This window comes from Scyliorhinus canicula, chromosome 6 (assembly GCF_902713615.1).
Source record: "Scyliorhinus canicula chromosome 6, sScyCan1.1, whole genome shotgun sequence".
Classification (NCBI taxonomy): domain Eukaryota; kingdom Metazoa; phylum Chordata; class Chondrichthyes; order Carcharhiniformes; family Scyliorhinidae; genus Scyliorhinus; species Scyliorhinus canicula.
In genome coordinates this window covers 123,211,749-123,228,705 of record NC_052151.1, presented here as the reverse complement: position 1 = coordinate 123,228,705, position 16,957 = coordinate 123,211,749, and the positions used below count along the sequence as shown (strand labels likewise).

Sequence of the window (16,957 nt, the reverse complement as noted above, 5' to 3'; positions counted from 1 at the left end):
TGCACTTTTGGTATGCAGATGAGAGTTGAAAGTGGCTCATCAGCCAAAGAACAACATGATACTTGTTTCATAGTTCCAGAATGCTGTGCTTCAGAATGCTGGAGGCAGCTGTGAATGTCAATACCACAGAGCTGTGATGAGGGTTGTTAGTTTCTCACTAGCATTATTAGCAGAATAACGGGAGTGTTAAATTGTTCAGCCAATTATCGTCACCTCATATGCAACTTTAGCAGCTTGTTGTTAATCTGTGTGGTAGCATAGTAATTGCCTTGACATATAGATAGTACGTTGACCTATGAAACTCAGGCTGGTATTCTGAGATGGTTCTTATGACATGTATGGCTTGATTAAAGATAGCTCTATAGAGGATTCTGCCACTGTTTCATAACCCTTCACCTGTTTATTAGGATAATTAAAGGCTAGACATTGGCTCCCTTATCTGTTGGCCTTTGGCATTCTCCTCTGCAACAACATTTTTGTCATTTCACAGGCCTTTCAATTCTCACCCAAAATGGTAATGTGTCTGGTTGTGACTAGGATTGTTTGTGAAAATAAAAAATGCGGAAACACAAGAATATTTTAGTTAATTATTGGACTGTACTTTATGCAGATAATTTTAATATATTTGTAGAAGATCAAGTTATGCAAGCGCAGTGAACAATTATAATTTTAGTGCATTGCATGTCTGATTTGCAAGGCTATACTGCTTATTTCCACTTCAATATTCCCTACCTTTTGCCCCATCATCATTAAACCTGGGACGTGATACTCTGTCCCGTCAGCCCTGTTTTCCGGCGCGGTACGCCCCCTCCAGCAGCGGGATTCTCTGTTCCCACAGCCAGCCAATGGGGTTACCCATTGTTGCCCATCCCACGCGCAGACGTGTGTGCATTGTCGGCGGGGTGGAGGATCCTGCTGTTGGAGAATCCCGCAGCTTATCTTTATTGCTCATCTAATTCTCCATTACTCACATGAGCCTCCTGAGATTTTCTCTGTGCAAAATTCCAATATATCCAAAGTTATGTGCTTGCATCTATGTTGTACTAAGTCTCTGTCCTCACTTATCTTTTTTGGCCCTTTGTTCCCTCATATGCCCATTTAGAACCTAGGCGTTTACAATTCCCTCCATGACCTTACTTCATTTGACTACTGCAATTTTCCACATGCCAACTTGTACCCTCTGCTCTTCTGACTCATCAACTGTATCCCCACCTCCCTTTGCACCTTTTGTTCCATCATCAGTGCCAGAACCCATAGCCATTACAGACCTCATCCTAGTATTCCTTTCTAAATCCTTCTGTCTTAACTTCATCTTTATCTTGCGGTGGTACAGTAGCACAGTGGTTAGCACTGTTTCACAGCACCAGGGTCCCAGGTTCAATTCCCGGCTTGGGTCACGTGTCTGCGTGGGTTTCCTCCGGGTGCTCCGGTTTCCTCACACATGTCCCAAGTTAGGTAATTTGGACATTCTGGATTCTCCCTTGGTGTACCCGAACAGTCACCAGAGTGTGGCGACTGAGGGATTTTCACAGTAACTTCATTGCAGGGTTAATGTAAGCCTACTTGAGACATTAATTAAGGTTGCTATTATTATTCAGAAACTTCCCAAACACCACAACTTTTCAGTCACCTTTCCTGGCTCTTTTCTCCAATTTCTGCTTGGTGTCCCCAACCTCCCTCTTGTGAAGCATCTTGGGATGTTTGTCTACCTTTAAAGGTGCAATATAGTGCAAACCTTTTTAACTATTTTGATCTAATTAGAGGTAGATGAAAAGTAGGATGATGGAGGAAGTGATATTCTATTGAAAAGTAGCTACAATTACTTCCTATAGCTGCATTTAATTGACCACATCTTCAAATATTTATGTTGTAGTCAAATACTTTAATGGGCCGGAGCAGCGAAACTGGAAATGGCTCGATATAGCATTCTTTGTTGTCTTTATTTGCAATAGTGCCAGTAATTGTTCACAGCCATGACATATAGGTTAGAAATAAACTCAGCTTTAATGTATTAGTTGGGGATTATACTTTAGTGATGTTTTGAATCAACAGAAAAACAAATCTCAGTTTAAATTTCAGACTATTCTGACTTTTCAAATGCTTAAAATTAATCTTTAAATTTTATATGCTTTAATTCTGTTCTAGTATGGATATATATCTAACGGTCCAAACAATTTTTAGAGCGAGCTCCTTGTAGGCCAAATAATGATATTTTGCTAACATGATGGGCTGAATGGCCTCCTGCACTGTAGGAATTCTATGAAGGTCAGGATTTTCGGCTCCCAGTTGCATCAGGCGGGTTCAGTGACAGGAATGGAAAATATCGCAAGAAGCCCGAAGTTGTGTTTCAAGTCAACGTGAAAGCAAGATGCAATTATCCCCTCCTCCCTTCAGTGGCAGGCTGCTTTTCCACTGTTCAATGTCAGGAATGTCATTGGAATAGATTCGCATCGGGCCCGTATGCCGGAGTCATACACCCCATCAAAAAACCATCCATGGTGGCATTATGTAAGAATGGTACTAAGCACGACTGGCTTCAATTCAAAAGGTGTGCATCTGGCAAGCAAATCTCTGAGGGGAGCTCAGAGGTGAGCGCAGCACTTGACTCCCTGTCTTCATGGAGGAGAAAAACTAAAGGGCTTGACCCAGGGAGATGGGGGCAGAGGGATGTGGGGATACATTAAGGACTGCTGGTTCCACTCAATCTCAGGGGTGGGGCGGGGTGGGCCTACTGTAGGTGGGAAGTTGACAAAGGAAAGGCTAATTGAAAAAAAATGTTTCAGTCATCAGTGCCCCATTGCAGCTGAGACTGTTCATCTGTAACTTACAATATGTTTGGAGTCAAACTAGTCATACAATTATGTCCACTCAAGCACCAGCTATGCGTGTGAGCGCCACTGATTGTTGCTCAGCATTGAACCCTTGGCACAATAACTTCCAAAGTCAATGACTGCCACAGTATGTCTGTACCATTGCCTTGGCAATGGCACACTGCCCGAGGAGAGACTCAGGCTCGTCATTTGACAGGGTCTCAGCAGATTTCTGCCCCACAACAATCCTCCCAATGTTGGCAGCCGGGCCTGCTCTGCCTCTGCCTGTTGCGAATCTGTCAGTGTGTTATGCCCACCGGATTGTGACCCTGAGGCTTCTCTAAAACTAGTTCCCGCCGAGCTGTGTGTCTGTGCACTGGTGGAGGGTATGGGTGAGCTCTGTGACAGTTCTCCCAATTCGGGCCCCGTGAATTCCTCTTCTATGCTGCTCTCTGGGCTGGAGTTGGACTGCTTCCCAGATGTGCCTGCGAAAGAAAGGAGAGTTCATCAGTGCATGAAAATGGTCTGAGAAACAGGAGACATGACTCAGCATTGTTATCTGATGCATGTTGCATTCTCAATCCTCACTTGGTTTAGCACCGCTGATCTCACCATAAGCGCAGGAAAGGGCAACATCCTCCCCGGCCAGCGGAATGTCTCTCTCCTCCGTGTTCAAGAGGACCTTCCGTTCTGGCACCCTCCACCCATTTGGGACGTCTCTCTGTTGTGAGCCATATGGTAGCAAATTGATTCTTTTTTCACAATGGATGCCTATAATAATTACTGTTTTTGCAGTTACCAGGAATGCTCCTACTGCCACTGATGAAGAAAACAGAAATTCCGCTGTGAACCAGTGTACATCAGTTTGTCACAGCATTAATATTTGAGCAAAAACTTATTTAACCCAAGGATTTGAAATCTGCCTTTGCTTTCACTTTGACATTTTATGCTTTGATAATTCTGCTTTGATAACACTAGGTGGCACGAGAGTTTAAACAGTGATTTGAGAGTCAGTTTTGTTGAATGTATATTGGCTATCTATTTAAATTCCTATAGGAGAAATCTACAGTGAGTTCCTGCTGAGGGACAGTTTGCAAATAAATATGGGTAGTAGAATGCATCTGGTCGACATGGAATATACTCTTGGACTGTCTGATATTTGGTCTATGCAGTGGCACCATTTTGGCTACTTGCACTAATTTTGTTTTTAAATGCCTCACACACAATGTTGACAAATGCATTTCATCTATATTTATTTACCAAACTTCTAATGCCATTCAGTGCATTGCAGTCTTTGTCTTTCACCAAAGTTAGAAATTCTGGCATGAATTTGTCTTGTATCTTAAAGCAGGTTTTAGGCGATACTTTAAGGTTATCAGAGATTACTGAGAATATTGATTTGCGCAGCAAGATCTGCCCATGCTCTTCACCCAGGACATACTTGGATATTGTTTACCCGTTGTCTGGACATGCTCTACAGTAGCCTGTTTTTGGTTGGGCCTGAATTCTTCTGATGCAATTATTCAGATTGGTTGAACTGACCACAAAGTACATTTAAAACTGGTGTTTCCAAGAGCCTGAACTCTGGTGTTTTCACCATGGCTCAGAACTTGCGTTCTCTGGGAGGTCTTACTCCAGGAGGTACCCCAGAAGATGCGCTGGAGGACCCCACGCGGATTCCTTTTTGCACGGGAATTTCAAACTTCTGATGGGCAATTATTCTGCACTGGGAACAATCTGAAACTCAAGTTTAAATCGGATTTAAAGACTTGGAATGGCTCCAGCTCTTTTAGCAGAATAGTTACACAGGAAAATTTAGAAGGATTAAAGCTACTTCTAACTCCTGGGTAACTATGGTACTGCCAAACTGACCTCTCACTGGACCCCTGACTACCACCACCATCCCCCCCCCTCCCCCCACCACCACCAACCTGACACCCCTCCCTGACTAACTGCTCTACTTCTTCCTCCCCCACACCTATCTACCCCATCGACCTCCCCACTACCCTCCCACCCTCTGACTGATCATCCAACACTCCCAACCCATTCTACGCTCTCTAACCCATCCTACCCTTCCCACCACGCCCTCCTCTCTCCATCCCCCCCCCCCCCCCCCCCCGCCCCCCCCACCCCCCCCACTTATCTAGTGCCATATAAAGGGGGCATGGCTTAATTTATCCTGATGTTGCTGCCCTTAAAAGAACCTGGTAACACTGCACACACCTCACCCGGCCCAGTCAGACGAGCGGGTGAAAAATATGCAGCTCCCAATCTGGATTAGTAAAAAGGAGCAGAGTGATACTTCCGACTGTGATCGGCACTCCTCGGAAATTCTGTCTAGCCAGTGAAGAGTGGCCAAGGAAGTAAAGCGTAAAGCACATACCATACGAACTTTAACATTCTGCTTTTTTTGTCTTGCCATTTTACCAACGTCAAGCAAATTCAAAGCGTATATGAAAATTCCATTCAAATAAGAATGTTCGGATGCCAAACAACAGCGTCTATTATTCTTTTATTTCCTCATGGAGAATGCAATTAGTGACATGTGGTTCCTAATTAGCCACACGAGGCTAGAAGCTAATGCGTAGGACAAGACTGGTCTAAGTGGATCATTAGAATCTGAGTAATCATTCTTTCTCCTCACTCATATATGCAGATAAAGTTGGATTTTTACCAGATGCATCTAAGGTTTTTAAGTTGTCCTTGCAATGCAGCTGGTCCCTCCCCTGGTTTACATACCTGGTTCAGAATAATTTAATAGTTGAGAGTTAACTGGACTCTGTGAATCTGGCGTACCAATTTATTTTGTTATGATGAGACATTTATCTCTGGTGCCTATGCCAATATCTATCCCTCATTCAACATCACAAAATAGATTATCTGGCCATTATCACCGTTAACCACATTTGTAAATGTTGGCGGAATACAGATATTAAGTCTGCGATGCTGTCATAACTGAAGCAGAAACAAATAAATTTTCAAATATCCTGATGAGAGTCCATATCCATGGTAATGTTTATATCCTTAACTTTTATGCATGGGACTTTGTTAGACCCATAAATCATATTCTGATATTTCCTTAAGAGCCATTTTTCCAGTTGGAATTGTGTATTTTATATACAAATGATCCAATCCATTAGCTTCCAGGCTGACAAAACTGTCAATATTCTGATGATAGTGGAGGGTAGCATGGTGGTTAGCATAAATGCTTCACAGCTCCAGGGTCCCAGGTTCGATTCCCGGCTGGGTCACTGTCTGTGTGGAGTCTGCACGTCCTCCCCCTGTGTGCGTGGGTTTCCTCCGGGTGCTCCGGTTTCCTCCCCCAGTCCAAAGATGTGCGGGTTAGGTGGATTGGCCATGATAAATTGCCCGTAGTGTCCTTAAAAGTAAGGTTAATGGGGGGGGGGTTGTTGGGTTACGGGTATAGGGTGGATACGTGGGTTTGAGTAGGGTGATCATGGCTCGGCACAACATCGAGGACCGAAGGGCCTGTTCTGTGCTGTACTGTTCTATGTTCTAGTGGAGCTCGCAAACCCAATTACACTACCTAATTGTATGTATCTGAGGTAGTATTATTTTTCATAGTTTTTCAGATTCAGCAAGAGACTTCCAAATTTCCAGAACCCTCCTGAATTCAATAAAATCTTTTAAAGATCTAACTATTCAGTTGTGTTTTGTCAATATACGCTAAGTTTCAAAGCACATAAAATGCCCCAAAATTTGCAGCCACGTAATAGCTAGTTTACTGGCACTTGCTATTATTAATATGTAAATTTTGCAGAAACTAGTGGCAAAGAAGAGATACTTTGTGAAATACGAATCACCACAAGTGGCTGGTTGATTTATGTAGCTCCGGCTTTAACCTTGGGGACACAGCAACATGCTTTAATTTTGCCATCAATTTCACAAAATTGCAGCAGTTATACATTCATTGTCCATTAAACTCACAACAAAAAGTTAGGGATGGTACTTAATAGTGTGAATATCTTTTAATTTGGATATTTATAATTCTGCAATGCCAATCAAACTATCCACCCAGAAAAGGAAGTGTTTAAACTTGGAATCTTTTTCTTACAAGTAGTAAATTGTTTTTCCTTTCTTACTCATAATGTAATCTTCCTTATTTTTGAACTGATTTAATTCAAATTCACCTTCCTTCTCTTTTGTTCCTCAGTTTATTTCTCAATCTTTAAATCTGATTGATTAACGAGGTCATTGGTTGGTCTCATGTGTCATGAGAGCCCAAGGTGCCCCATTGCCCTTTCTTTGTTATTATTAGCACGCACTTACAGGGAAAATGTTTTTGAGCTGCAGAGTGAGGGGGGAAAGAAATCACAGCTCCCTGAAATTCTGGGACAATGTGTTTAAAATACTTCTTCATGGTTTAGAATTTCGAAATGCAGCTAGAGATTGGTGCTGATAAACGGTCATCAACCTGAAACGTATGGCTGGGCATTCATTCTGGAGGTGGGTAGCAGCAGTCAGGAAATTTCTCAGGTCGGCGCGCCCACCCCGGGATAAAGTGCCTGTAAGTGCCTCAATCTGGGGGTGTGGATGATAACTGGAATCAGGTCCGCAGCCCCCTGAAAGAGTTCGGTGCCAGCCAAAGCGTAGTTTAAAAGGCGCCCCCCCCCCCTCCCCTTAGTGCTATGGGACTTGGTCCCAGTTGTAATAGTAACTCAAATCACCCCCCCAGCACTAGCCATTCACACCACCTCACCCTCGCACAGTCGCTTGTTTCCTCATACCTTCCATGCCAAACTATGCCTCTTAAATTACCCGCATGGTTGGTCATACCCTTCATCTGAACATAAGGCACTTCAATCCCGTTCACCCAGTATACACTCTGTACAGAACCGATTAACCATATGGTAACAATAGTGCATGTGGAAAAGCTTTTTAAAAAAAAGACAATCATTTATTCATAACTTACTACTTTCTTTCCAAAAAGTGTTCATTATGTATTCTTGGCTGAGAGCCCAGACAACCATCAGCATGTTGAAACAAATGCATCAAAGCGAAAACATTGCCTGATTGACAGTCCTTTCTCTGTAATATGTTCTGTCAATTGCAGAATGTTTATTTACACAAAGGTAAACACACAGTGCTTTTAGTTTCTGTTACTGACTTTAAAGTCCTGACTGATTGACATTTTTATGGGGCTGTAGTAAAAGCATATTTTTAAAGAATATCATGAAAGAATTAATTTTTTTTAAAGCTTTTTCACACAGGCTATTATTATTAACGGGTTCATTTGTTTTGCCCAGAGTTAATACTGGGTGCATAAGCATATATGTGTCATAAATTGGCATGAAGGGTATGAGGAGCCATGGGTGTGGCTGGAGAGGCATAGATGACAAGGGGGTATGGGTAAGGTCTTTTGAACTTGCCTTTCTAAAGATTTCCTCGTCCTGAGTATGGTTCACAATAATTTGGAGCTGCTGTGAACCATGAGTCCTTGAAAAGCTAACCCGACTCCAGAAAAACTGCTGGGACTGGGCGATTGCCCAGAGGTGACTAGGTTGAAAGATCAGGGTGCTGGATCACTATCCACACAAACCTGCAGCCGTATCGCGCACTGATGAAAATTCGGGTCACCGGCAATCATAGTCATAGAGTCGTACAGCACAGAAATTGGCCCTTCACCCCATGGTTTCTGTGCCAGCTGTCAAACACCTATCTATCCTAATGCTATTATCTAGCACTTGGTCTGTAGATTTGTATGCTATGATGTTTCAAGTGCTCATCTAAATGCTTCTTAAATGTTGAGGGTTCCTGCCTATACCACCTTTTCAAGCAGTGAGATCTAGATTTCCACTATCCTCTGGGTGAAAAGGTTTTTCCTCAAATCCCCTTTAAATCTTCTGCTCCTTATCTTAAATCTATACCCAGAACCCCAGCCTACCCGGCCTCTCTTTCTTGCTGAAATGCTCCAGTCCATCTAACATCTTGGTGAATCTCCTCCACACCCATTTTAGTGCTTTCCTATAGGTGACCAGAACTGCAATCAATACTCTAGCTGTGTGCTAACGGTTATACACCTCCATCTTCACCTTCCTGGTCTTATATTTTATGCCTCGGCTAATAAAAGCAAGTACCTTTTCAACTACCTTCTCTACCTGTCCTGCTGCCTTCAGGGATCTTTTAACATGCACCCTAAGATCCCTCTGGTCCTTTGTACTTCTGAGTGTCCTACCATTCATTGTGTATTCCTTTGCCTTGTTAGTCTTCTCAAAATGCATCACCTCACGCTTTTCAGGGTTAAATTTGATTTGCCACTGTTCTGCCCTTCTGATCAGCCTTTCTATATCGCTTGGTAATCTAAGGCTTTCTTCCTCACTGTTCACCACAGCAACAATTTTTGTGTCATCTGCGAACTCACTGATCATACCCCCACATCTAGATCGTTTTGTTTTTGTTATAAATTTAGAGTACCCAATTATTTTTTTCCAATTAAGGACAATTTAGCATGGCCAATCCACTACCCTGCACATCTTTTTGGACCCACGCAGTTACGGCAAAAATGTGTAAACACCACACAGACAGTAACCCGGGGCCAGGATTGAACCCGGATTCTTGGCGCCGTGTGGCAGTAGTGCTAACCATGGTGCCACCGTGCTGCCTTACCACATCTAGATCATTAATGTACATCATTAACAGTAAGGGACCTAGCACCGATCATTAATGTACACCACTGGACACAGGCTTCCAGTCACACAAACAACCTTTGACCACCCTCTGCCTCCTGTCACTGAGCCAATTTTGGATCCAATCTGCTAAATTACCCAAGGTCCCATGGGCTTTTACCTTCGTGATCAGTGTCCCATGCAGGATCTTGTCAAAAGCCTTACTGATGTCCATGTAGATGAGACCAGGAAACCTAGAATCGGGTACTAGCCACCATTTTTAAAAGTCATTGGAGTCTCTGAAAATCCAGCCCAATTCTCTTTCCACAGATGCTGTAATACTGTTTTTATTATTATCTATTTGAATCATTTTGCTGTGATATATGTAAAAATGACTATCATTCTGATCATGTATTGCCTCCAGCTGAACTAAAAATCAAGGACGGGATTATCTGTTTGACAGATTAAGTGCCGATGTCGGTACTGAATGGCAGGTGTTCCATGGTCCTGATGAAGGTGGCAGTCCCTGAGCAATTCAGGACATGCAAATTGGCCAGCACTTGCACAACGTGGCACTAGTACAATTTAAACTCACGCCAGCGTCGGATTCGCTGGGGTCGGGATTAGCACTGTAGAGCCTGACACACTGGAGCTGCATATAAGCACTACACAACCCACACACTCATTTCAGCCAAGAAGATGCCACCCCGGAGAGCGGCCCTGAGATTTGTGGATGCAGAGCTGGGATTATTGCATGATGCCATGGAGGAGAGGCGGGACACCCTGTTCTCTGGGGTGGGAAGGAGGCTGCCACCCACCGACGTCAAACAGGGCTGGGCATGGGTGGCAGAGGCCGTGATTGCCGTGGGCCTTGTTGCAGGGATAGGCAGCAGTGTCGAAAGAAGCTGCACGACCTCCTCAGGGTGGCCCGGGTGAGTCACCACCTCTGTGTCCCTGCCACCACTCCTGTCCTACCCACTCCCCCCCAACCTCCATGAGGCCCCACGAGGTGGACCAATAGGCAGTGCTGGGTTAGGATGGGCAAACCCCTGGCCAGAAATTGAGAGTCACCATATCGGAGCTGCTGGCACCACGCCCATCCCACGTACCCCACCCCTCACACCCCACCCTCCTGCACGATATGCCAACACCCGTACTACCCGCCATAGCCCACACAGGCCACCAGCTGCAGGCCCCCTGTGCTGCCCACGCATAAGTGTCTCACACTGCATTATCTGGCGCCCCAAGAGAATGCAGCCCACAACCGCAGGGAGAAAATAAAGATTGGAGGGAGTCCACTATCCCAAGGAGGCACCCAGGGGCCATTGGGCACCCCAAGGAGGTGATGGTGCCCGTACTGGTGACACCCACGGGGCTGCAGCACCTCTGAACCGCCCCCTCCTGCCCCGGCGCATCTGATGCAGAAAAGGATGGCAGCGCACTACCTGTGACACCTGGAAGATTGCCGAGCCCACCCAGGCCTGGTCGGTCGCTCTAGAAGACTGTGAATTGGAATGGCTAGCATGAATGCAGGGATCACCCAAGCTGACAGTGGAATGTGACTTTGCAGAGCACCAGAGCTTATTGTGGAGCGGTTCGTCATCATCCTCCATCCCATGGACCAGACCTGCTGATGCTCCCACCCAGGGCGAACACCTGGGTGGGAAGCTCAGAAAGGGGGTGGGGTTTCTGGGGCGGTGGAGGGTGTCTGTGGAGGGTTTATGGGGGGTGGGACAGACGGTTGAGCTGCCAGTGGTCAGGCCACATAGTCGGTGAACCTGGAGGCGATTAGATTAGCCCCTGGAGCACACATTGTGCAGCCTCCTGTACTTGCTTGGGCCCCTGGCTCTCCACATCCTCCTCATAAGATGAGGCATGCCGTTCCTCCACCTCCTCTTCCAGCATGTTGCCCGAAAACGACGTGACCAGGGCTGTACTGGTGGGCTCCAGCAGAGCATCCAGGCACTTGAATTGTATCGAGAATGCCAATGCATCGCTTGATGACGCCTCACTTCCTACACGTGTTACAAAAAGTTGACTTATTGAAAGCATATGAAGCCTGGGCAATCTTTGACAGGTTTAGGAAGTCAGAGGATCAATCCACTGAAGAAAATATCATGAGTTTTGATAAATGTTACAAAATACTACAGAGAATTGCACTTGAAATTCCAGAATCCATATTGGCTTTAAATTACTGGACTGTGCCCACATTCCCCGTGTTGATAGACGTTTGGTACTAACAGGATTTCAATTCTGGGGGAATGATTCTTTCCCAAATCAAATGGCTGCAGCCTTGTAAAAAGTTTCTGGGAAAACCGTTATTCCCAGTCACTTTCTTAGAATATGCAAACAAAAGTTTCATAAACCAAAGGATAGAGGATTCAATGGTGGCTCAATTCCAAGGTCGACCAAATATTAGATGAAAATTCCAAAACAGAGATGAGATTGATGGCAGTGTTATGACCCCCTCAGCGGCCACGGATTATGCACCTCTGGATCCCTGTGAGCACCACGGAGTATGAACACCACCGGTAAAATGAGGCGGAGTTTTCCTTTAACAAGAGGGAAACCTTATTGTATATATACCGTGACCTGGGAACAGGTCAGTGTGGGTGACCCTTCGGGGCGAGGAGAGTTGGCTGTGTATAGTGAATAAACTTGTGTTCATTATATCCTACCATGCGTTCCTGGTATGTCTCTTTCATTGGATTTTGCAGACAGGAGGTTTGAAAATGGTCATAACCCTAGCCATTTGGAATGTTGGGACAAAAAGCGTGCCTGGGATGGTGACCGTAGGCGTTCAAACCCCAAAAATGAATGGGGCATGGTTAATCGATGTTTCCGGTGTGCTTCCCAGTATCATTATGTGAGGAACTGTCTTAAAGGAGAAATTGTGTTTTTGAAGTAACCCATGAGATGGATTTATCGGAGACTGAAAATGATGGTGACTGCCGTGGTGGAATTGTATTGGTCGCAATTGGTAATAAGCAAATCGATGATCGATATCTTCAACTGTGCAGCTTTAGACATTGTTCTACAGTGTATGTGGTGTGGACTGGCTTAACTGCTATCTGGGGTCCCTTCAGTAGACAGACCGGTGAAGGAAGTATGAAAGCGACACCTGCATCAGGTTCAGAGATAACAATACATTAACCTCCTCCAAACAGATAGTCCTCCTCTGTAAGATCACAGGGATCAATTTGTTTATCAGTGCTGATGTGGTTTCTAGCTAGATACTGCTAATTTTAAGTTGATCTGTGATGAAAAAGGCTCAGGTGACGCGAGACATGAAGAATGATCGAGCTATAGTGTTTGGTAAATGTGTGGAGCTGTATTTTACTCAATCTGGCCATTACTGCTTACCACTAAGGAAGCCACAGGTTTCTCATCAAAAATAACATGACCTTTTGTTAACGACCGAGAATAAGAATTTGGTAGACAAAAAGATCATTAGTAAATTACACAGGCAGTTTGCCTATCCAGCACCACAAAAACTGAAGACCCTATATCAAAACGCAGGAGTACTTGATGAAGGATAAGATTACTGAGTACCATGGCCCCAAGGGGCCGGATTGGGACCAATTGCGTGGTTGTACATAAACCCTGGCTAATGGGGAGTTTGTGCCTGGGAGCAGGACTCCAACAGTGTGGACCAGGGACCTGTTGTATAGTGTTCTATGCCTGTTAAATTGCCATTGCCTTTCATCAATAAAGCCCTTTGTTTAATTGCTGGAAGACTCCAGTTTATGTCTCAAGCCACCACAATGACCTTATTGAACAAATCACTGCTCAATGCGAAATCTGCATTAAATATCACAAGACACCATGCCCTGTTGTGTGCTTGCCATTATTTAGTTTAATGATGCAGTTTAAGGATTCATTAAAGCTGAGATTTCGGAGAGAATTTGGTGAGCTCTACGGCATAGCATATGGCCATTGGAGATATCATTACGTTAAGAAGCTATGGTATATTATGAAAGGGAAGTCCAAAAGGATGGAAAGGGGATGGCAAGGTAATAGGGAATAATGGGAAAGTAGTAATAATACAACATAGTAATCAAATTGTGTAAATTCTTCGTGGTTGATTGTATTGATAATACATTCACAGGTCCTGAACAGCATGTATAAAGTGAGGAGGCACCATGCAGTTTACACACATTTTTAAAGAATAAATTTAGAGTGCCCAATTCATTTTTTCCAATTAAGGGGCAATTTAGCGTGGCCAATCCACCTATCCTGCACATCTTTCAGTTGTGGGGGCGAGAAACATACAAACACAGGGAGAATGTGCAACCTCCACACGTACAGTGACCCAGAGCCGGGATTGAACCTGGGACCTCAGCGCCGTGAGGCAGTCGTGCAAACCACTGCACCACCGTGCTGCTCTGCACTTCGCATACACATGTAGTCATGAGGAGCAGATGACGGGAGACACAATTTGATAGAGCTTGAACAGCATAATATTCAAGCACAAGATGATGTCGCTATTTGTTCAAAAGTTTAACTACCTAAAGGTAACATACATGCCAGAAGGGACCAGTGTTTATGGTGGGATGCTACTGTAATAGGGAGAGCAGGGAAAATCTCTGGAAAATACAAAAAATGGTTAAATGTGCAGAAGAATGGCAAATTCTATGGATTGGCAAAATCATGTAAAGATGTGGAAACACAAAAATCAGGTATCAGTTGTGACACTCAACTAGAAAGTGGCTGTGACACCACGAAAATATCGCAAAATTGTGGATGAAGTTCTGCTCTTATGGGAGAATGACGGGAATTATAAGGAGAGGGAAACGTGGCCATTACTGCTTGCCAGTAAGGAAGAGAGACTAAAACAGCGTGGTTTCAAGTCTCCTCTCCCCAGCACACTCCTGGCAAATATCCAAGCGATCAAAAACAAGTTGGACGAACTTAACGCTAGACTTGCATCTCAGAGGGAAGTAAGAGACTTTATGCTCAGTTTCACGGAGTCATGGCTCACCTCTGCCTCACTGAATTGTGCCATACAACCTGACAACTTTGCAATATACCCGATGGGCTGCAAGGCGTCATTGGGCAAAGAGTTTGCCTCCTCATCAACTCCACAAGGTGCTTGGTCGTGGCGACTCTGGAGAACTGATGTTCTCCGGACCTGGAATACCTGACTGAAGTACCGCCCATACTACCATCCACGGGAGTTCACTTCTGCCATTATCACGTCTACATCCTACCCTAGGCGGAAGTGAAGAAGGCGCTTGATGAATTGTACACTGCTATAAATAAGAGTGAAACAGAATACCCGGAGGCCTTGTTCATTGTGGCCGGGGACTTCAACCAGGCCAACCTCGAGTGTACTGCCAAAATTCCACCAACACATCTCCTTCGCACCAGGGGCACCAACATCCTCCACCACTACTACACAAAAATCAAGGGTGCCTACTTATCCAACCCCCCTCCCTCCTCCCCACCCTGACTGCACTTAGGAAAATCAGACCATAAGACGGTGCTCCTTCTCCCGGCGAAACCTAAGCGGGAGAATCCGGTTCAGAAGGTCATGCAGTGCCGGTCTGAGGCAACAGAAGAGCTCCTACATGACTAGTTGGAGTCAGTGAACTGGTCCATATCCAAGAACTCAATGGCCAACCTAAACAAATATGCTACCACCCTCATGTGGTGATATGCATCACTGTAGATACACAAGGGGTTAATGTAAGTGCACGTAGACTAGCTAGACACTAGAGGGAGCACCAGAGACATGACACGCAGACACTCAACCAATAGGTCAGTAAGATAGGACACGACCAATGGGCATTCACGATACACACAAGAGGTGACACTACCACACAGGGGGGGGGGGGGGGGCATTGCACCAACCCATATATAAAGGACACAGCACACATGATCTTCCTCTTTCCAGTGGAGACACTCAGTGAGTACAGACACAGGGTTGATTCAACACGTGGATTGTAGCAGACTGGTTCGTCAGTCTGAGTAGCTATAGAAGGATCAACCATAGAGGTGAATCCGAGTAGGAGAATTGTAAATAGTTCAATAAACGTGTTGAAGTTATCTCCACATCTGAACCTTCCTTTGTCAGAGTGAACATCAAGGAAGCAGCTTATGCTACGCCAAGAGCATAACAAGACCCCTCACAGACTTCATCAATAAATGTGTCGAAGTCTGAGTGCCAAAGAAGGTAGTACAACATTCCCCAACCGGAAAACCATTGTTTAATCGGGAGATTCACACCCTACTGAAGGCCACGTCTGAGGCGTTCAAGACAGACGACCTGACCACACAAGAAATCCAGGTATGACCTCCACAAAGCCATCAGGGATGCCATGAGACAATACCAGACTAAGCTAGGGTCACAGACGAATGACACGGACTCTCGTCGGTTGTGGGAAGGCTTAAACAAGATAACGGGCTACAAAGCAAAGCCGAGTAGAATCTCTGGCGGCAGCATACCCCTCCCTGATGAACTCAATGCATTCTATGCTTGGGTTTGAGTAGGAAACCATTGTCAACTGCCCCAGCAGCCTGGGACACACCCATACCTACCGTCACAGCTTCACAAGTCAGATCGGCTTTCTTTAAAGTGAACCCTTGGAAAGCAATGGGTCATGCAATGAATCCCTGGTCATGCACGCAGATCCTGCGTGGACCAACTAGTGGATATATTCTTCAACCTCTCCCTATTCCGTTCCAAGTTCCCACCTGCTTCAAGAAGACCATTATCATACTGGTGGCAAAGAAGAACCAGGTAGTATGCCTCAATGACTACCGTCCAGTGGCCCTGGCATCTATCATTATGAGTTGCTTCGAGAGATTGGTCATGAGACACATCAACTCAATATTCCCAGAATGCCTTGATCCACTGCAATTCATATACCGCCACAATCGGTCCACTGCAGATGCTATCTCCCTGGTCCCATAGACAACAATCAGTAAGAATAAACAACACTTCCTCCACGATAGTCCTCAAACCGGGGCCCGCAAACCTGCGTACTTAGCCCCCGAATAAACTCCCTGAACACACACGGCTAAGTGGCAAAATTTGGCTCCATCGCCATGGAGGCTCCATGGGGCTTAAGTGGGGTGCTTTTTCCAAGGGCCAGTGCAGACTCGATGGGCCAAATGGCCTCCTTCTGCACTGTAAATTCAATGTTCATCTACAAGTTTGCTGGTGACACGACCATAGTGGGTCGGATCTCAAAGAATGATGAGTCAGAGTACAGGAGGGAGATAGAGAACCTAGTAGCATGGTGTAACAGCAACAATCTCTCTGTCAACATCAGCAAAACTAAGGAGCTGGTCATTGGCTTCAGGAAGCAAAGTATCGTACACACCCCTGTCTGCATCAATGGTGCCGAGGTGGAGATGGTTGACAGCTTCAAATTCCTAGGTATTCACATCACCACCAATCTGTCCTGGTCCATCCATGTCGTGCAATGACCAAGAAAGCGCCTCTCCTTCCTCAAGAAACTAAGGAAATTTAGTATGTCCCTATTGTCTCTTACCAATGTTTACAGATGCATCGCA

At 45.1% G+C, this 16,957-nt stretch overlaps 1 protein-coding gene across 8 annotated transcripts in view; it reads left to right on the top strand.

Annotated features, from left to right (window-relative positions):
* LOC119967471 (sterile alpha motif domain-containing protein 12-like) overlaps positions 1 to 16,957 on the top strand; it is a 119,756-nt gene that overhangs the window by 58,054 nt on the left and 44,745 nt on the right. The window lies entirely within an intron of this gene.